The 22,498-nt window shown below is 38.5% G+C and overlaps 1 non-coding gene and 1 pseudogene across 1 annotated transcript; both read right to left on the bottom strand.

Moving 5' to 3' along the window:
* Window positions 1–5,679: 5,679 nt before the first annotated feature.
* Window positions 5,680–7,309, bottom strand: LOC143641072 (C-Maf-inducing protein pseudogene; annotated as a pseudogene).
* A 14,812-nt stretch (window positions 7,310–22,121) lies between these two features.
* On the bottom strand, window positions 22,122–22,228 carry LOC143641107 (U6 spliceosomal RNA). The gene has a single exon (XR_013155227.1). It is a non-coding gene; the product is annotated as a U6 spliceosomal RNA (small nuclear RNA).
* Window positions 22,229–22,498: the final 270 nt, after the last annotated feature.

Genomic DNA, 22,498 nt, shown 5'->3' with positions numbered 1-22,498 from the left:
AATGGAATATATAAACATTTTCAACATATATAAACATGCTTTTTTACTTTTATTTTTGTTTTTAAATATTTTATTTCCTCTGAATTTGCTCACAGTCTTTTATAAAGTAACTTTTATATTTTATTCTAATTTGTTATATATGACAGTAGAATCCATTGTAATTCATACTACACATATAGAGTACAATTTTTCATATCTCTTATACACAACATAGAGTCACACCATTCATGTCTTCATACATGTGCTTAGGGTAACGACATCCATCTCATTTCAACACTTTCCTTTCCCCATTCTCCCTTTCTTCCCCTTCCTCCCCACTGCCTTATCTATAGTTTGTCTGTTCCTCCCATGCTTCTCCCTCCTTTCCATTATATATCAGAGAAAACATTTAGCATTTGGTTTTGGGGGATTGGCTTACTTCCCTTAGCATAGTATTCTTCAATTCCATCCATTTACCTGCCTATGCCATGATTTCATTGTCTTTAATGATGAGCAATATCCTGTTTTGTATAAAAATAACATTTGCTTTATCAACTCATATACTGAAGAGTATCACATCATTCTACAAGAGTGCAGCTACAACAATGTTTATAGTAGCACAATTCAAAAAATGCTTTTAATTATCAGATTATAAATGCTTTTTCAAAAAATCTGATAAAAAGATATAAAAATTCTACTTTACATGGTTTCTATTGAACATTGTGGATGTTGAAGGTGTTGAATATTTTCTTATATATTTGTCATCAGAAGTACTATTATTTCTTCTAATAAAATGTTTCTAATTGAAAATATTAAATGGAGAAGCCAATAAAGTAATAGTCTTGCCTCATAATTTATTAGGTGTAAGACTTTGTGAATATTGTAGTATTTTTTAGGTGTAAAACCTTAGCTAGCATAAGTTTTCTCACTTAATAACTTTATAAACTATGATATATCACTTCAGTTAAACCCTGGGAATCTCAGGTTGATTATCTGTCAATCATTAATAATTGCTCTCAGATTTTACTGGAATATTTGAACATGACCAGTATTGTTTTCTTTACTTATATGTTATAATTTTTTTTCAGAGTTCCCTAAGTAAAGTAGCCCTTAAAAACACCAAGTGCTCTCTACAATGTAGATATGTAGTGGTCATAACCTTTGAGATCAGAACTAAATGAAGCTTGGTTTGTATACTCCATCAGTTTAAGTTTTATAAACAGGAAATAAGACAATGTTTTTATATCATGAAGAAGATCTCATAGCAAGACAGGTAGAAACTGCAGTCACTTATCTCCATGAGTACCAGTGTCACATCTACTTATCATATCCACTACATTTGCAAAAAAAAAATCTCATTATATCAAAACTGGTATATGAGATGTAACCCCACTAAGAGTCTCACCACGCACGAACATTTTTGAACAACATACATGGGAGGGAGGAAGTCAGGACCAGATCAAACAGAAACTGCTTGCATTAAGATCTGTAACCATCCTGGTGATGTAGCTGAACCCAAAGAAAAATCAAAGCACAAGTATTGCAGTATTGCGGTTTAGACATAAGTGTGCAAAATGCTTAATTGTTCTAAGCCAAGGAAGCAATGTAGACCATAATTGTAACTATGCAGTTATAAATCACAATTTTGAACAGAAGGACAGAAAAAGAGGCAGTAAGAAAAGAATTTTTAAAAAAGGATAGAGTTTTTAACTCATAATAGAAGGCTTGACAATCCTTACCAAAGGGGTGAAGATGTTCCAGAAATTGTCCTTTATGAAGATAATTTGTGGAAGGAGTGAGTTTTTTGTTGTTGTTTCTGGAGAAAATTTGGGCAGAAAAAATAGAATAAGAGAAGGAATAGCAAAAGCACAAAAGTTACAGAAGGAAGCTAGAGTATAGTACGATGTCCAGTCATAGGACTGGGTATGTAGCTCAGTTGGTAGAGTGCTTGCCTCACATGCATAAGGTCCTGGGTTCAATCCCCAATACCACTGGAAAAAAAGATGTTAAGTTACAAATTTTTATTGTGTTTCTCTTGATGTTACTTAGAATTATTATTAGTATTACTATTTAAATCAGGAATTGAATCCACAGGTGCTTAACTACTGAGCCAAATCCCAGGAACTTTTTTTTCAGAATGAATCTTGCAGAATTTCTGAGACGGGCTTTGAGCTTGCAATTCTCATGCCTTAGCCCATAGAGCCAACCAAGAATACAGGCTTTAGCCACCATATCCAACTTGGAATATTTTTTAAACTGATTTTATTTTTATATATAAGGACTTCATCTCGTTTGCTAATGTTTTGAATAGAATCTGTTCCTTATACCACAAATAACTTAAAAACTCACTCTTTATGTAAATATGATATCATTTTGGCATGAGTGGAATGACTCTACACTTCTTAAAGTGACTCCCTAAGTATGGTCAAGCATTTTGACATTGTTTCTTAAGAAATTTGGAAAAGAATGTGGCACATTAAGTGTATATTTTAATTGCCGCAGTCTGGCTGGGCACAAAATCACGAACCACTCACAGCTTTGTAGATTCAAACAGCAATTCTTTATTCCCGAACTCACACCAGCCGTCTACAAACACGTTCTGGGGAAATCCACATACTCTGCCCAAATCCACCTCCTCTGCCTCCCAAAATACTCTATGAATCCTGGGAGAACTCAAGGGGAACTCAGGCAGCAGGATATGCCCTATTCCAAGCAGGAATAATCTTAAACCCGGATCCACCCTGGTCCTTGAGCAAGGTCACCTTACATGCAATGTCACAGCAAAATGTCTAATGCAAGTCCTATTTCCATGAGTCTTTCCACTAAGCAACATGGGGTATGCTGGCAAGGAAATTGTCATATCTACCTGGCTAATGGCCCTCAGCATTTAATAAAATTAAAAAGCCTTGAAAAATGTGTCCCAGAGACTTGTGCTTCAATCCATTAGGAGTAATATTTTAGACTGCATAGTTGAGAAAAAAAATGTTGTTTAGAACCCCACATCTTAGTTATTTATTTAGTCAATGTTTATTCCCCACTCTAAAAGTTCTAAAGTGAAAAAGATCCAATGGTCAGGCAGGTCTCCTGGGTGGCTTACACCTGAGATAGTTCTCAGAACTCTGGGGTTCCTGCATTTTATGGGTTTTAGAGTCCTTTTCCTTCTACAATTTGTTAGTATCACAAGAGTACTTGTCCCCATCAAAAATACCCCAGTTAGTTTCCCAGGTCTTAGAAACCTTCACTTCATGGTGGTGTGCTGTGGGAGAGGCATGCACCTTCATAGTCAGTTTTAGCCTTCAGTAAACTTGTTTGTGCTACTTGCCATCTTAAAGGCTTTTTTTTCCAATCATAAATTATACTCAGAAACTTATTTTGTGTATGGAGAAAAACTTGAATTTATATTTAACTTGCCTCTTGGCTGAATCATGTCTCTTAACCAGTAATGAATTTCTATTAATAATTTTATATGAATAATAAATGACAAAGAATATTTCATAAAATAAAATTATAAGAAAAATAGAATGAGTCATTATGCCTTCATTAAGATTGCCAAATGAGAAAGAAAATTAATTTATTTTAAATATTTTTCATTTAAAATTATTGTACTTAAAATATTATAGAAAACTGTGTAATTTTAAAACTAAGTTTCTTTATCTTAATACATATGATTGAAGCTTTATTAACTTAAAGATTATCTTTTTTCAAACCTGAGCCCAATGAATCATACCTCACCAGGTGCAAAACTCAAAAATTAATGCAAGTAATTTGTATATTAAAAACAAGATTAAATTAGAAAAATAGGTGGCTATTATAAAACCTGGAAGATAATATTGAAAAGATTCATCAGAGAAAAAACAGAAGATAGGACCAGGAGAATAAATTTCCCTAATATAATTCTAAAATGAGAGAAATGAGATATGGAAAAGGGGAAATAAAACATGAAAAAGTAAAATTTCCTTCTGCTGAGTGGGAATGTGAATCTTCAAAGAGTTTACAGTCTTCCACAAAGGAAAAAGTGATCATGACTAAAGGTGCCAAACCCACAGTTGTCCCTTAGTTGCTGCCAGTCTCCCTGTCTAAAGACACAGGAGAAGTTCTTTCAAGTTTTTTGAGATAAGATTTCAAGCTAAACTTTCAAGCCAGTCAACCTTTCTTTAAATTAGGAACTAAACATAAAGACTATGGTGTCTACACAGACTACATATCCTGTGATATTACTGACTATGTGTTGTGAACAATTTCATCATTAATTTTTTTAAATGACTGTATTCTGTAATGGAATCCTTTGTAAATTACCTGATAAATATTGGAAAAGAAAAAGTTATCTACTATAGCTAAAATATCAATTAGGACATAGTGAAAGGCATTAAAATTAGCTAATCTAGTGAACCAGAAGTAAAAGTATCCCAGAAATGAATGTAAATGTGCTATTTTACATTTTACTTCTGGATTCTTACTGTGTATCCATTAAAATATAAGATTTGAAGAAAAATATTTTCTAAGGCAGTGTATACTAGTCTGTTCTTTGCATTGGCTAAGGGAGGTCAGACCTCATAGACCACCTCCACTCCTCCTTTATATAGCCCTATATATTGTGTGGTCCTGCACTGGCTTTGGCCTTGTTTTTCAGTTCTTACTGTTCTGTGGCACTTTTTGTTCTGACATTAATCAAATAGTAGTCTTCAGAGCCTCATTCTCAGTGGTTCTACACATTCTATATTATGAGCAACAAGCATAGGGTGATCATTAGATATTGAGGAAATACTAAGGCAAATTATTACTAAAAATAGATAAAGAGAGCTAGCCATTTTCTTTAACTGTTTTAAGATCTAAATATAATTACTCAAAAACTTGTTCTTCATTGTTTTTGTTTTTGGTGTCACAGTGGAAAGACGTGAGAGAGACACATGGACAGATACAGGGAATGTATAAAATTTTCTGAGGTTGAACCTTGCTGTGCACACCTATTTCTCAAGTCTTTGCTTGGAATTCTGATTTCTTTTCTCTAATATATTAAATCATTAAGATTTGGTAAATTAGAATGCTTATTGATTTTGACTTTATATCAAAATTGATTCTAGATATTTTCTTGCCAAGAATTCATTTATTTCATGATCCTCAGATTTTTGAGGCTTACTTAATATTCTTATCACCTTTCTCTTATGCTTGCATTACTCAAGACAGAATTGATGTACTCTTTCATATGTATTTCTTTCTTTTTTTTTTTTTTGGATGAGTCACTTACAGTTTATTTTTGCCTGAAGTATTTCACATCTCTTTGTACACAGCTAAGAGACAGAGTAGCAACCATCAGGAAAAGCGACAGTGCAGGGGGAGGTGGCATGTCTTGTTTCTTCTTCTTCTTCTTTTTTTTTTTTTTTTTTGCTTCTGCTTCTTCCTGCACCAGAGTGCTGTGAAGTATGGAACCGGGGTAAGAAAGTCAAACCAAACAACAGAAAACAACAACAACAGAAAACGGAACACAAAAGAGAACACACTCACACACGCACACACCGGAAAACCTGGCACGAAAATGAATTAAGACTGAAACCAAATTTCTTTTTTTTTTCCTTTTTTAAAAAAATGAGGGCATAGTAGGGGGTAATAAAGTCCACTAGCAAAGTATAAAACGACAAAGCATGGTTTCCATCGAGTAAGATTAAGATTAAATAGATATAAAACAATGACATCGACTGTGGGTTAGGTCTGAGGTGCCTCCTTCAGATTAGGAAGCTTGGCCTTCAGGTCCTCATAAGTGTCGGCGGAGAGCTTGGTGCTGTTCATGTTCAAACTGCAGAGATTCTTCATGGAGCTGAGGGCCAGCAGGCCAGCGTTGGTGACCGGGGTCTCGCACAGGTTCAGCACCTGGAGCATGGTGAGGTGTTCCTACAGGAGCCGCAGGCCGGCGTCTCCAAACTGAGTGGGCCACAGGTTCAGCTGCTTGAGAGAAGGCAGTTTGATGAGGTGCTCAGCGCAGGCACTGGTTACTTGGTGATGGCAAACTGAGGTTCTCCAGGTTTCCAAAGGAGCCGGAGCTCAGCAAGCGAGCCAGGTCAGCATCCGTGGACTTGGAGGGCAACGTCAGTCTGGTAGGCCCGCCTTTCCTTTGCAGCTCCTTCAGTTCCCGCTGCTGGTCACACAGCTGCTCGTACATGCGCTTGCCCACGTCCGTGCTCTCCAGCGTGGAGATGATCTGCAGCTGCGTGTCGTTGTTGTCGATGATGTTGTACTCCAGCATCAAGCACAGGATCTCCACCATGGTCTGGTTTCCCCTCAGCGCCAGGAGCATGCAGGGGCCCAGTGAACACCTCGTTGTAGCGGCTGTTGATGAATTCTTCCTAGCAGGAGTAGATGGCAGCCAGGCACACGGCCACCAGGTTGGGCAGGACCCGGGGGTGGGGACAGTGCCCTGTGGGGCCGTGCATGCTCTGAATAAACTTCTTCACCACTTCCATCCCCGCGTTGAGTTCGTTCAAGTAAAGAGCCTCAGTCGCCGGCACTTCCCAAAGTCCATGTTATGCTTGAGGATTCTCTGGACCACGGGGGTGAACACCTGGATGACCACCATGGACCTGGGCCGCTGTCTGCAGTGCTTGCAAAAGAATTCACAGAGGTCTCGAGGGGGATGGTTGTTTTCCAGCAGAGGAGCGATGGCCACAATGATGTTCTCATGCTCCTGGGTGGTCAACTTTGTGTTTTCTGAGAGCAGTTTTGAGACAATTTTCAGTGGGGCTTGGTTGATGGAGCCATCCTGCAGGGGGGATGTGAGGGCCATGTCCACCAGCGTCCGAATCTCCTTCAAGACAACTTCCCAACGGCTTGGGTTACTCAGGACTTTCCTGTATTTGTAAATCTTTTTCTTCCACTGCAGAGAATGGAACCACTGGTCTCGCAGGTAGCTGTTGGCAGCCTGCAGCAGGGCGGTCCCCCGGGGATTGTGAGCTGTAAACAGTACTTCGGGGCATTCTCCCAGGACAGCAGCTGAACGTCTTCGATGGCGCTGTAGGAGACTGAGTTTTCCACGTACCCAGTTGGCATGGCGGACGCCAGGCTGTTGTCGGCCAGCGTTAGGTGGTGCGGTTCCCAGCACCTCAGGAATTTCGAGGTGAGGATCTTGCTGAGAAAGGTTCGCGGGTGCCGGATGACACAGACCTGGATGTCGCCCTCCTGCAGCAGTTTGTACCTCATCCCCTTGCAGAGCAGCAGGGCCCGGCGGCAGGGCACGGCGCCCATCTTCGTGCCCTCGGGGGCGACATGTCGCCCCCCAGCAGTGGCTTGGCCTCCTCGATCTGCCGGGGTCTCCGCCGCCTGCACTGCTGGTCAGATCCATGGCCGGCGGGGGCGGGGGCCGCGCGCGGAGCGGGGCGGCGCTGGCTCTGGGTGGCGGGGCCCCCAGATCCGGTGCCCGCACCCCCCCACCACCCGCGATGGTGGGGGGGCGGGGGCGGCGCGCCGCTTGGGAGCGGGTGCGGGGGGGGGGGGCGGGGGGGTTGGGCCGCAGCGGCGGCGCGTGGCGCTTCCTGCAGCGGCCTGCTCCCTCCTAGCTGGTCGGGTGCTTGCTCCGCGCCGAGGGCTGGGGCGGCGGGGGCGTGGGCCACGGGAGGGCCGGTCTTGGCCCGCGCCGCCAGGCGCTGTGCCTCATATGTATTTCTTAAGGGTAAAAACTTCAGAGTATTTGTTTGGGTATCAAAACTATTTTAATTTAAACTCATGGTAAAACAACTCTAAATACTCCTTTCTATGTTTTTACATTTTCAAATTGAGGTTTTCTTCAGAGCATATTTTACTGAGTATTTGTGTTTCAAAAAATAGATTCAGAAATTTCAGTCACTAAAAGCCATTTATTTACTGAGATATGTACAATTTGGATTTTTAATTTTGTGCAGCTACAATAATATTTATGATGCTTTCATGAAAAAAGTATATTACAAAAATAGATATATTTCACTATACCTTAATAAAAATGGACATGTGCATGAATCATTATTTAAATGTTTATTTTCGCCTCTGAGTATATTTTACCAATATTATTATTAAATAAATCATAAAAGATTTATTAATTTATGTTTATTTGTTTATACCATATTTGGTTATTATGTTATTGTTATATATATATTGTTGGTTAATACATTCTTAAAAAGAAAGAAGAACAAGAGATCCTATGGCAATAAGTAATATATCAAAGTGACAAAACCTGATAAATTCAGTGGTAGAATTAACACTTTTCCTGAATTACAGGTCAATGATGTCTCTAATGCAGATAGTAAACAAAACATTAAAATAACTGAATAACTGTAATTGAAATGATTCAGCAAATGATTTGACATGCCCATATATGTCCTCAATTTTAATAAATCATATATTATATTTATTTCATAATATCTAGGTTAATTTATTCCCTCATGATCATTATCTATTCTTTGAGAAATGACCTCAAATAAAGATCCTCATTTGGCTTCACATACTGGTCAATCACACACAGCAAGCAATATGAAAGTTCATGAAATTTTGCAGTATAACATTGTTATCCTTACAAGCTATTTCTTTTTTTTTAAGAGAGAGAGAATTTTTTAATATTTACTTTTTTTAGTTTTCAATGGACACAACATCTTTATTTTATTTTTATGTGGTGCTGAGGATCAGACCCAGCACCCCATGAATGCCAGGCAAGTACACCACTGCTTGAGCCACATCTCTTGCCCTCTTGCAAGCTATTTCTAAGACTTCCTTGTGCTTTATTGAAAATGTCAGGAAAAATAAATATTTCTTTTTAGACCCAGAACTTGAAATGACACTGGACTCAAGAGATCCAGCTTATAGAGAGGAGTTATGTTGTCAAGGTGAAAGGGGTTGTGTGAGAATGGCCTTAGGCCTGATCCTAAGCAACTCCTGTATTGCCAGATTCATGGGAACCCAATAGATTTCCAGGAGTCAAATCCGATGCAATCACACAAGAGTGTTTATTGTAAGCTCGAGCCTGGACTCACAACCATTTCAGATGCAGAGGTCCCAAGAGTAATTCCCGACCCTTAGTTCAGTGAGAATTAATACGATTTTTGGGGATACAGTATGCATCACAACATCACAAAGCCAATCATTCCACATCACAGGAAAGTCAAACAACAACTCTTAACATTGATTAGCATATTCATTGGCAGGAACAAGTTGGGTAAGTGTGATTGGTTAGTTCAAGTGGTGGATATATTTGAACCGTTTGGTTTACGCCATGACAGGTTGTAAGAGTGTACATGATAAACTTGCAGGGTTGTCTAATCATGTTACCAATCACCAAAACTACTGGAAAGGTCAGGTATTTTCCCTGTCTCACACTGATTGTGGCTGCTAGGGGGTTGCTATGGGTCCTAACCTAGTGTAACTGACTCAGGGTCACCTGGCATGGAAGATCTCTCCAGTTATGTACAGATAAACAACTCAGCAGGGTGGGTATGTGCCTAGGAGCACATACCAAGGAAAGAGTAACTCCCCCCCTTTGGACCGGCTTTGCTTTGAGGTAAAGGCTGGTTTCTCAAAATGGAGTCACATCAGTTTCTCACTCCATTTAAAAAACTCCAGTTTGAAACCTGAGATCATTATTAGAGGTCATTTATCACCAGGCACACACACAGAGCCTCTAATATGGCCTCAGACAAATTATTTCTCTTTAACCTGATAAACCGAGTGAAGCCTCTGGCAGGCTTTCCTCTCCTGATAAGAGTGAAAGGTGAGAATATCAGGATGGAGACCAACAGACCAGATATTTCTGACCCCATGGTAAATGATGTCATGAAGAAATCTGGTGGCACCTGGTAAGAATTACAAGGGGTGGTCAAAAAACCCCAAAATTTAGTATAAAAACAGAGCTAATAAACAGGGATTCAGCCAGCCTAAACAAGGATGCATTCAAGCTGCAGAGCCTGATGAGGACCTGCACTGACATCCCAGCACTTGCCATCATTCTCCTGGTTCTCTTTGTGATCCTCACTGTTCTCAAACTCCATTGCCTTGTCTGGACCTTTGTGAGGGCTGCAACTTCTCCCTATGACCCTCTCCTCAACTGGTCATCCACTCCACACCAGAGAAAGCCTCTTTTGGTTTGGGACCTGATCACTGCTGTCTGAGTGAGTGTGCATCTGCAGGACATAAAGCCTAAGGCTTGAGACTTTTGAACTTAGCATTCAGAGGACATGTCTATCACTAGCCTAGCCTGTCATGATTAAATGTGTTTTGCAATGCTCAGAATTAATCTAAAATTGTTTTCTGTGAGTTAATCTAGAATTGCTTGCTATTAATTGATTACCTCCATTGAAGTGCCTATCATTAAGGATTGTTGTTTTCTTCATTAAGAACCTATAGAGTAAAATTGTATTAATTTGAGTGAATAAAGAATTGAAAGGGGCAGAAGCATGTTTACATTCTTTATTTCTCCCCTTGACTGCATATGTCACAAATTTCCCCCTGGAGACAGTTGTTATTATTTTTAAGTATCAAATTAAGGAATTCTTATCACTAAAGATTATTTTTATCTTCAATTCTAAATGTTGATTTTATTTTTGGCATTATATCTGTACTTTGACTGTTATTGTTACTGCTGTTTACTGGTAATGAGGCCGTGCTTCCCCAATGCTGAAGTATAACACCAGAGAAGTATGCCAAGGCAAGTTTAGAGTGGAAAGTTGAAGCTTTATTAAAGGACAGCAGAAAAGACATCTCCCTGGAGGAAAAAGGGAACCCAAAGGAGTGGCACCCTCTTTCTCCACAGATTCCCTCTTCTCTATGGCTGATTTGGGTACCCTCAGTCAAAGAGTCTCTGCAAAAGAGATCAATGTAGACAAACTTCCCATTTTCATCTTGCCATGTTTACTTGGCCACTGGCTGGGAAGATACCAGCACTCAAGGTGCTGGACACCCCTTTACTAGTTTTTCACAAACTAGTACAGTATAGTACTTTGAAGAAATGTGCAAACAAGGCCTCTGGCCTTGAGCTGGGCTTCACAGAGATGTCTATATTTTTAAGGTAAGTTACAAATGGGCTCCATGGTAACAGCTGGCAGGGGGAGAAAAGCAAGGGAAGAAGAAGCTCTCCTATTCTCAGGTGTTGTCCTGGAAGGGTTAACTTGCCCAGAAGAGTGAAAGAAAAATCTGCTTTTATGTGAACTTCTGCAGACTGTGAACTTCTAAGCCCCTCCCCTTACATGCTTGGTATAAAACTCTGAACCTCCCTAAACCGAGGGTTCAGGAAATTGATTGATTACAAACAAACGCTGTGCCCTCTGAACCTGGCTGCAGTCAAATAAAACTGTTTCCTGCTATGTTCAGTGCCATGCCTCGTTTGTCCCTACAACAAACTGGGACACATTGCTGGAAGGAGTTCTGTCACATGTGGTGAGTCAGGGTCTGCAAGAGAAAAGACCAACTGGGCTGCTATCCCATACATCTTTCCCACTTAAGCATAGCAACCTGATTCTGAGCATCACCCCAAAACTTCTCCCCACAAAAAGATGCCTTTACATATAAGGGTCTGATGGCTGCCCATGTCAGTCACATGTCTTTGGAAGCCAATGAAAGATCCACATGGCCCCACCACAGATGTTTTATCACATACCTGCACTCCACTGCTCCAGACCCAGTTCCCATCAGAATCCAATCGAATGACATCTCTATTATAACCATTTTCATGAATTCCAGCCAATAAAGGCACTATCTGGTTCAGTCATGATGAGCAACAAGAGATAAAAAAGGTTCTCCAGTGCATCCTGGTCATGGGAATTTCAAATATTTCATGCTATTGGTCTATCCATCATTCAAGGATGAAGTAGGTGGCACTGTGGGTTTTGATTCTTTCAGGAACCATTAAGTGGTTAAGAATATCCTTTCAAAGAAAGCTCTGGACAACTCACACAGGGAAATCTTTTGAAAGAGTGGCCAAAAGGTCACAGGAAGCCAGGCCCATTGGAGTGCAAAATGTGAGGTCCATGTGTGTTTTGGCTCTCAACTATGGCTGAGAAGGCTTTCAAAGAAAATCACGTGACATCACGGCTGAGGTTCCCAGTGCAGTGGAGAAAGCCACCCTGGGCTTAGATCTCAGTTTCCAAGGGTGCCTCTCATGCTTGGCCTCCTAAAATACCAACAATCTTCACGGCAATACTTCCTGAGATCAGTTCCAGAACTCAGTCTTTAATGGGAATCACACCAGAGTTCATGCTGAGATTGACCCAGTTATCTTTTCCAACCACCTCACAAATGAGCACAATTCCAACAAAAACACTCCTACATGGCCCTCATCTTCTTCCATATAGACACTCATCATAACCTTCTCTCTGGAAGTTCTCATATGGGAGCAGTCCTAGATGGTGTCCAAAGTAATCTCCCATGCCCCTCATTTGCCTAATGTCATGGTGACCTGGACACCCTTCCTGAGAACCAGGATAGATAAAATGAACCTGCAGTTAATAGTACTCTGCTTCTCAAATTAGAGGCCTATTGACTGCCGGAGGTAGATTCTTTTATGTGTCCTGGAGTTATGAAAAAACCCAACCACCCCTGTGCTAGCTACTGCAGGGCTTGGAACAACTCATTTATCCCAAAGGATCCTTGTTCTCCCTTTATGAAGGTCAGGAGCCTAACCAGAGGAAGGTGAGAGACTTCATCCAAATGTACTGTTCTTTTGGCCATTTTTGTTTTGGATAGACTCATGGGATCTTTATTTAGTTTCATGGGGTGCTGAGAATCTAAGGCACAGCCTCACACAGGGCCAAGAGTTTGATTCAGACATATCCCTTTACAAAGAACTTTACCAAAGAGCCACAGTGAGGCCCCTTTATTTTAATTTTGAAACAGTTTTTTTGAGGCTTCACAAAGGGATGGCCTGAGGCAAAGACTTTCCTGACATTCAGGGGAACAGAAGAATAGGTAAGATAAAAGCCCTGGGACAGACTTTTCCACAAGGTTAACACTAGAGCACTGACAGCTCTTGATCATGCTACTTGTGTTGCTATCTAGCCAAGCAGGGTTTCTCCACACAGAGCCTTACTGCTCACACTGATTTCTGAGTTTTCTGAGATGCTTTTTCTGAGATGCTTTCTCTTCAGCAATCAAGTCCATCGTCATGTCACAGAGCTTGAACGTGATACATATCTTGGATGCAAAACCACAAGCCCCTTCTGGAGAGTGGCCAAAATTCAGGAAGAATACAGGAAGTAAGGACCATAGTAGGTGCTGCCTATCTGCAAGGCAAGCAGCAGTCCATTCCAAAATTGGCCAGGATGAGTGCTGGAAAGCTTTCCACTACACAGGACACATCCACTGATACATTCTTTTTTCTACTTTCTATGACCACAGACACACTGGGATACATCAACCTAGAAACACTCGCCTTGAGCAAAAGGACTCACTAATAAACAGTCCACTCCAAACCGAATAATTCATATTTCCTCCATATTCTTAGAACATGAGACAAAACCACAAGGACACACACGCAAACACTCCCCCATCTTGAGTTGGTCTGCATCTATCCAAAGTGTACTCTGACTGGTGGGTGACACTGTGTTCCCCAGGAGTGGCCTGTTCTGTCTCAGCTCTGGTCTCCTTGGACAACACTGTGAAGTTGTCAGGAACCAACAATGAGCCAGTACCTTATTTCTCAGAAAAGACCCCTCTTCAGAGCTTTCCTGGCATTTGGCCATCCCCACATCAGTAGGTGCCAAGGAAGAATGACTCTGTGCTTGGTAAATCCAAAAATGTGAGCCCCCTGGGAGTGGGGCTGGCTCTGGGTACCTGGATACCTGGATCCAAAGTTAGAGAGAAAGTGAGGTGAGGTCACTTCCTTCAAAAAGTGAATGAGGTCACTCCCTTGGCAACCACTTTGTCCTAACAGAGGTTTCCAAGGGTTCCATGAGATGGTGGCTACCCCATCTTCCTGTAACCATTTCACAAGTTAGAAAGGTATACATACCATAGGTACCCGGGATCAGCTATCCACACAGGCCTGGTTTGGTCCATCTTGCCTGCATTGAGAAGAGAGAGGCTGATTCAGACAGATCCCATCATCCTGACAGGTTGTTTGCCATGGAAGATGACTTTAGGTCTCTCAGATCCTACATAGTTGCCTACATCTTCTCCAGGGATCATTTCTGCATCTACCTTTGAGGTTCTCAGCAGGTGTAGGATCTTCTACATACCTGAATTTCAAGATAAACTCTGTACCTGGTCTTACATGAAATGAGATACAGGGAACAGAGTATGGTTAGGGTTAATATCATGTTCGATTTGGGTTAGGAGTCATTCTGCTGGATGAATACTGGTATTGAGAAACTTTGATATTTATAAAAATGTAAGGTGAAATATAAGTATGAAAACAGAAATCTAGGTAAGATTTGAAGCACAAAAGGACATTGGGCCCTTGACCTATATACATAGTTTTGAATTAAGTTCTGCACAGATGTATCATATTAATCAAAATACAATGGCATAGAATCTTGTACCTCGGATTATTGAATGTAGAAGAGAAATTCCAAGAAATACAGTTAGTAGGTAGGATTGCAGTGTAGGTTTAGGAGGATGAGTGAGTTTAGGATTTGGACAAAAAGTCCTTTTGCAATAGTGTTTCTGTTAGAGAGTGAATGTGAATGTCAGCACACTTGAAGAGTCAGTCACAAGAATGGACTTGGGAAAATATGTAGGAAAAATAGATATCAATATAGAAGTTAGGAGATAAGGCAAAGTGTAAAGTAAATGATAGGATTAGAAATATTTTCAAATGAGGGCAGTTGAATATATAATCTTTGAAGGAATCCAATATATAGTCACAAATAAGATTAAAATTGGAACACATTAGACAATGTAGACATGGATGTTTTAGTTATCCAGGCTCTCTTTAAAATTAGGCTTTGGTAGAATCATAAGAAAAGTATGAGCTTTGCATTTTGTGTCCAGAATATTACTGTGCTGAAAGAGATATGTAGATCAGGTGACATGAGTATTTCTTCCACCATGTCTAGGAGCATGTTTTGAAACTCTTAAATTAGTATTTGGGGATACAAATAGGTATAGCCTGTGTCTATAAATATAGACATGATGCATGAATAGACCATTCTGTGAATAAATAATATAATTGGTTCCAATATTAAATAATGGATTGAATTGGTATTTTAAAATATACATAAAATCTGGTATTCACATACATACATTCATTCCAACTAGTTATACATCTTGTGCTAGTATTAGGGTTACTACTTATACCGAAGTTTGTGTGAGTTTTGCTTTGAAAAAGATTATGGAAATAGAAAACTATGTGTTATGAAAGAAGTCTCATATAAAAGCAAGTAAAGAAACATGGAGGAATACATGTGTTCTAATGCAGGAAGCGATTGAATGTGAATCATACGCATAAAAATATGTGAACTTGTGGATGAAAGGATATATCCTATGAAGTATATATACTGAAGAAATCCTAAGGTACCAATGTTGAATAAAAATTAATGTCAAAATAAACATCATGTCCCATATAAATAAGCTTGCATTGATGTTAAACAGGGGTCAGTTACAGTAGAAATATTAGGATTAGTACTCAATATTCACTGAAGTTAGTTTTGAGTACTAGAAAATGAATATCTATGTCGGGAAAATAAATATTTCTGAGAATGATCTTGTGAAAAGTTGATTATAAATCCACATACATGAACATGAAAGAATCAAGGTAGTGTATCATATGACACATATATTTCATTTTGGGAAAAACGTGAAGAGTGAAGAGTAATATATATATATATATATATATATATATATATATATATGAATACATGATCTAACCCAGGCTACAGAGAAAGGGAGTTACAAAGTTGCACAGTGTTAATTTTGAAAATTTATGGAGAAGTATTAGAATGAAAAAATGACTAGTTTTATAACACATACCCTTGATAAAGCAAAAGAAAAGTCCAAGTATACACCATGCCTCCTATAAACTGCCTGTACTTCTTTTCATTTAGGTTATTTTTATCCATAATGTTAGGATTAGTAGTCATAGTCTAGTAGGGTAAGGGTTAATGTCAGAGATTCAATATGTTGAATGGAAAATAGGAAAATGTACCCAATGTGTATGCAAATATGTGCTACACAAAAAACTTCCCACTGTCATCCAGAACAATGCCTTGACATTACCATCATCACATGTAAGACACAATTAGAGCAGAAGAGGAAGAAAATCTGTGAATACATATCTGGAATGAAAAATCCTCAGGAGCTCACAACTGGAGGTGGCAGAGGAGATTACAAAAGTAGGGGAAAGTGTAAACATTCCACAAACATGGCACTGTGCTGTCCTAGTGACTTCTTGACAACCTGCCTCTGAGCTTTGGGCTCTTAAAATATATGTTCGTGTTAGGAGCATTAGCTTACTTTGTAGTGAGACCATCAAAGCTGGTCTGCATCTATGTGAACTGGAGGACATGGTTTAATATTTTCCAGTGAAATTGAGGCAGCAGAGTCAAATCCTTTCTTTGTAGATAAATGGTGTCCACTGGGGGTTGAATGTTTCTCTGTGTGAATTGTGAAGCCATTGGGTCTTCTTCCAATGGCTTTTCTTTCAGTTTCACTGAGAATTTGGTAGTTGTTTCATGAAATACAAGACTGTCAACTGGGACACAGTCCTGGAGGAAGTTCTGTCACATGTGGTGAGTCATGGTCTGAAGGAGAAAACACCAACTGGGTTACTATCCCATACATCTTTTCCACTTGAGCATAGCAACCTGATTCTAAGCATCACCCAAAAAACCTCTCCCCACAACAAGATGCCTTTACATATAAGGATCTGATGGCTGCCCCATGTCAGTCACATGTCATTTGGAAGCCAATGGAAGATACACATGGCCCCACCACAGATGTTTTATCACATACCTGCACTCCACTGCTCCAGACCCAGTTCCCAGCAGAATCCAACTCAAGGAAATCTCTGTTCTAAATCTTTTTTTATGAATTCCAGTCAATAAAGGCACTATCTGGTTCAGTCATGATGAGCAACAAGAGATAAAAAAGGTTCTCCAGTGCATCCTGGTCATGGGAATTTCAAATATTTCATGCTATTGGTCTATCCATCATTCAAGGATGAAGTAGGTGGCACTGTGGGTTTTGATTCTTTCAGGAACCATTAAGTGGTTAAGAATATCCTTTCAAAGAAAGCTCTGGACAACTCACACAGGGAAATCTTTTGAAAGAGTGGCCAAAAGGTCACAGGAAGCCAGGCCCTTTGGGGTGCAAAATGTGAGGTCCATTTGTGTTTTGGCTCTCAACTATGGCTGACAAAGCTTTCACAAGAAAATCATGTGACATCATGGCTGAGATTCCCAGTGCAATGGAGAAAGCCACCCTGGGCCTAGATCTCAGTTTCCAAGGGCACCTCTCATGCTTGGCCTCCTCAAATCCCAACATTATTCATGGAAATACTTCTCTGAGGTCAGTTTCAGAACTCAGTCTCTAATGGGAATCACAACAGAGTGCAAGCTGAGGTTGACCCAGTCATCTTTTCCAACCATCACACTAATGACCACAATTCCAACAAAAACACTCCCACAAGGCCTTCAATTTTCTCATATTGACATTCATCCTAACCTTCTGGCTGGAGGTTCCGATACAGGGAGCAGTCCAAGATGGTGTCCAAAGTATGCTCCCATGAACCTCATTTGCCTAATGTCATGGTGGCCTGGACACCCTTCCTGAGAACCAGAATAGATAAAATGGGTCTGCAGTTAATACTGCCCTGCTTCTCAAATTAGAGGCCTACTGACTGTGGGGGGGTAGATCCTGTGTCCTGGAGTCATGAAAAAACCCCACCACCTCTGTGATAGCTACTGCAGGGCTTGGAACAACTCATTTAACCCATAGGATCCCTGTTCTCACTTCATGGAGGTCAGGAGTCTTTTTTTATTTTTTTGATAAAAAAGGTTTGTATTTTTCCTAATGATTACTTTTGGAATAATATTTACTTATGTTGTCCTTATTCTTCTTTTTCTTTACTTAAGCTTCTCCTATTTTTTTTCTTAGCTTAAAATAGTAATTTAGTGATTTTTTTACCCCAAAATGCTAATGACATAGTATTTCATGAGCTTTTACTACTAACACTTTCTCCCTTCTCCTCTCATTTCCTTTTTAGTTGTACTATTTCTTTGTCAAGCACTGTTCCAAAGTACATGCTCCTTTTCCATACTTTAATCCATCCAAACATTTTTAACTTTCACTACCCATTGTAATTGTCACAAATTCCTTTAGCAAAATGAGTAGATAGCTACAAAGTATATTCTTTTTCAGGAATATATTGTGATATTATATATATATTTGAGCTCTGTTTTAGTCAACTTTTTCACTGCTCTGACTAAAGGACCCAACCAGAGCAATTGTAGAGGAGAAAAAATTTATTTGTGGGCTCACAGCTTCAGAGGTCTCAATCCATAGACAACAGACTCCATTCCTCCGGGCTTGAGGTTAGGCAGAACATCATGACAGAAGAGTGTGGCAGAGGGAAGTGGCTCACATTATGATCAGAGAGACAAGAGATAACTCTCCACTTGCCAGACACAAATATATACACCCCAAATCATGCCCCCCAATGCCCCACCTCCTCCAAGCATACCCCACCTGTCTTTGGTTACCACCCAATTAATCCCATCAGGATATTAATTCACTGATTGGTTTAAGGCTCTCAAAACCTAATCCTTTCCCCTCTGAACCCTCTCACACAATATGAGAGGGTTCAGAGGGTTTTGAGGAATACCAAACTACAACAAACTCTTACAAGTTTAAACTGTTTTTCTTTAACATTATATATATATATATATATATATATATATATATATATATATATATATATATATATATATATATATAATGTGCCCTAAGTTTAATCTCCAGAACTATACCATACACACACGCACACACACACACACACACACACACACACACACACACACATATGTGTATGGTATAGTTCTGGAGATTAAACTTAGGACACGTTACCATTGAGCTATATCCAGTGCCTTTTTATGTTTTATTTTGGGATCAGGTTTTGCTAAATTGCTGAAGATCTCACTAAGATGCTAAGGCTGCCTTGTATCTTATTATCCTTCTTCCTTAGCTTCCCAAAGTCCTTGGGATTCCTACTGTGTGCCAGTAATCTCCATATCCAGTTCTTAAGCAAAACTTTTGTTCTCTTTCCAGAATTTTTATTGGTGCATTATAGTTGTGAATAATGATGGAAATTTGTTATTATGCATTAATACTTGCACACAATATAACAATTTAATTTGACCAATATAGCTCCCTAAGTATAACTTTTTGAAGAAAATTTGACTAGATAAGAAATCTTAGTCATTCTACCCTAGCGTTTCTTGAAAACATTTATCCATTTCTTCAATTATCGAGATTTGTATATTGCTATCAAGAATTCCGGAGGTGAACTGGTATTCCTTTCTTTTTAAGTGATCTTTTAAGTCTGAAAAACCTGAAGAAAAAAATTTAATCCTTATAGTACATTAATTTTACTATAATACATTTCAAAAACAAATTTTTCAGTGTATGGAAGATATTTATCAGTGTGTATAATCATGTCTTTTTTATTTCTGGAATATCTTCTTAGATCATCATTTTAAATTGTAGTTCACTTCCATCATTACATTTTTTGTTGTTCTTGTTCTTGGACTCCAATTACAATAGTCCCTTTCTCTGTGATTGTCGGCATTGCTCTTGATCATTCTATTCTTTCAGCTTTTTTGTTCTCATTACTATTTTTTTTTGCTTTTATCAAATGTACCTACTTTCCTGTGGGCACATTGTAATGAATCTGAATTATTGTTATGGTTATTCTTTCCTTAAATTATTTCCTTAGTTTGGTCAGCTCTTATTTTTAATTTTTTTAAAAATTTGTTCCAATTAGTTATACATGACAGCAGAATGCATTATGACTCATTATATACAAATGAAGCACAACTTTTCATTTCTTTGGCTATACAGGATGCAGAGTCACACCATTCACGCAATCATACAGGTACACAGGATAATAATGTCCATTTCACTCACCATCTTTCCACCCCAATACCCACTCCTCTACCCTCACACCCTTCTGCTCAATCCAAAGTTTTTCCAGTCTTCCCTTGTCTCCCCATCCCATTAGGGATCAGCATAAACATATCAGAGAGATAATTTGGCTTTTGTTTTTTTGGGGACTGGCTCATTTCACTTAGCATGATATTTTCCAACTCCATTCATTTATCTGAAAAATGCCATAATTCACTCTTCTTTAAGGCTGAATAATATTCCATTGTGTGTGTGTGTGTGTGTGTTTGTGTGTGTATATATATATATATATATATATATATATATATATATATATATATATATATATTCATATATTCATTCTACAGTTTCTTTATCCATTCATTAATTGAAGGGCATCTCTGTTGGTTCCATAGTTTAGCTATTATGATTGAGCTGATACAAATGTTGATGTGGTTGTGTCACTGCAGTATGTTGATTTTAAGTCCGTTGGGTACAGACTGAGGAGTGGGATAGTTGGATAAATGGTGCTTCTTTTCCAAGTTTTCTAGGGAATCTCCATACTGCTTTCCAGAGTGGTTGCACTAATTTGCAATCCCACCAGCAATCCCCACTTCCTTGCCAACACTTGTTGTTGCTAGTATTCTTGATAATTGTCATTCTTACTAGAGTGAGATGAAATCTTAGAGAAATACAAATCAAAATTGCTCTAATTGCTAGAGATGTTGAACATTTTTTCATATATTTGTTATTGGTTATATATATTCTTCTGTGAATTATCTGTTCAGTTCCTTAGTCCATTTATTGATTAGGTTATTTGGTTTTCTCTATGTGTCTGTTTTGAATCTTATGGTTTGATTGTATATTCACAGATGGTCTAATTAATAACTGAGCATTTTCCTGTTTCATTGGCTCTTTATCATCAAATTCTTCCTCTTTTTTTCTTGCATACAAAACCTCTGGTTAGTACCTCCTATTTCTATGCTGCTACTTGATCTCATTGAGGTACTATTCTCCTCAAAAGTGACACATTCTCTGGTCCAAAGCACATTCTAAGTTCCTACCTTTAATTTAATTGCACTCTTTATAAGATTTCTTCATAATCAGCCTCACACAGCACTGACTGACATGATTCACATTGCATCCACAGTGGTATTCCCCTCTCATCCTCCTTTCCTCGTTTCAATCTTTGATAATTCTCTGCTTTCTTGAAAGGTTCAGAACGTTGTTCTTATTTTGAATGTTGATTTACTCAATCTGTGTGAGTTGAAACTTGCAGTCACCTCCCCCTAGTTATGTCTAAACATAAGCTATGGCTAATGCTATTTCCTTTTCTCTTTCTGCATGAATTCTTGGAGGCTTTTTGAAAAGACATGACTTTGGGATTCAGCCATTATCTTAGAAGAATCAGGAAATGCCAAGTAATAGAGCATTAGTACTCAACTAAAATAAAGGCAATTAATAATCTTTCATTAGAAGAATTATTAGAGAGTCAGAATATTAATTGATTTACATTTTAAACTATAAGAAGAAGTGAAAGATCTAACATTTTGTGGTACTTCGAAAGAAGTTTGAATACAAAATTAGCTTAAAATAATCACTTTTTCCACAACTCAACAGATGAATGCATAAATAAAAATATGTGAATTTGGAAACTGTGCCAATATTTTAAAATCATAAAAGCCAATAGATCAAAATTCAGTAGATTATCAAATAGTATCTATTAAAACATTTGCTCTCAGTGTACAATATTAGACATATATCACAAAAGTTCCCATCACCACATAGAAAATGTGGAAATTTATAAATGTACTTACAATATAGTAAATATAGATTATATTTTAAATATTTTTAAAATATTAAATATAAACTAAGTACAACATTATATATAAGCCAAAAAACATTATTTCTTTTCATCTTTTCTAAAATATTAGATTAATAGTGATGAATTGTTGATATTTCCTAGTTACTGTTGCAAAAGTTTTGATACATAACTTCCACCTCATGATCTGTCTCTTTCCCCCATTCCAACTTTGAAAACGAAAATACTCTGTCCATACTTTGATTTCTTTTTTTTCTTTTTTAATTTATTTTTTTATTGGTTAAAAAATACGGAACGCTTCATGAATTTGCATGTCATCCTTGCGCAGGGGCCATACTAATCTTCTCTGTATCGTTCCAATTTTAGTATATGTGCTGCCAAAGCGAGCACCATACTTTGTTTTTTCATTTCCAAGACTCTACTAATGGAATTCCTCCTTTCCTGAAAATTAGTTTGGGACTGGCTTATTTCACTTAGCATGATATTTTCCAACTCCATTCATTTATCGTTCCTCATTTCCTGTTAAAGTTTCATTTATCCACATAATTTTTGTGTAATTTTTTTTCCATAGAGATATCTTTCATTTCTAATCTCTAGAGCTCTAAAGTTTTATTTCTCTACAAGAATCTTAAGGCTAACTGTAGGTTATATGGTCAGCTT

The sequence above is a fragment of the Callospermophilus lateralis genome, unplaced genomic scaffold (assembly GCF_048772815.1).
Source record: "Callospermophilus lateralis isolate mCalLat2 unplaced genomic scaffold, mCalLat2.hap1 Scaffold_84, whole genome shotgun sequence".
NCBI classification, from domain to species: Eukaryota; Metazoa; Chordata; class Mammalia; order Rodentia; family Sciuridae; genus Callospermophilus; species Callospermophilus lateralis.
This window is presented reverse-complemented; position numbering and strand designations above follow the sequence as displayed.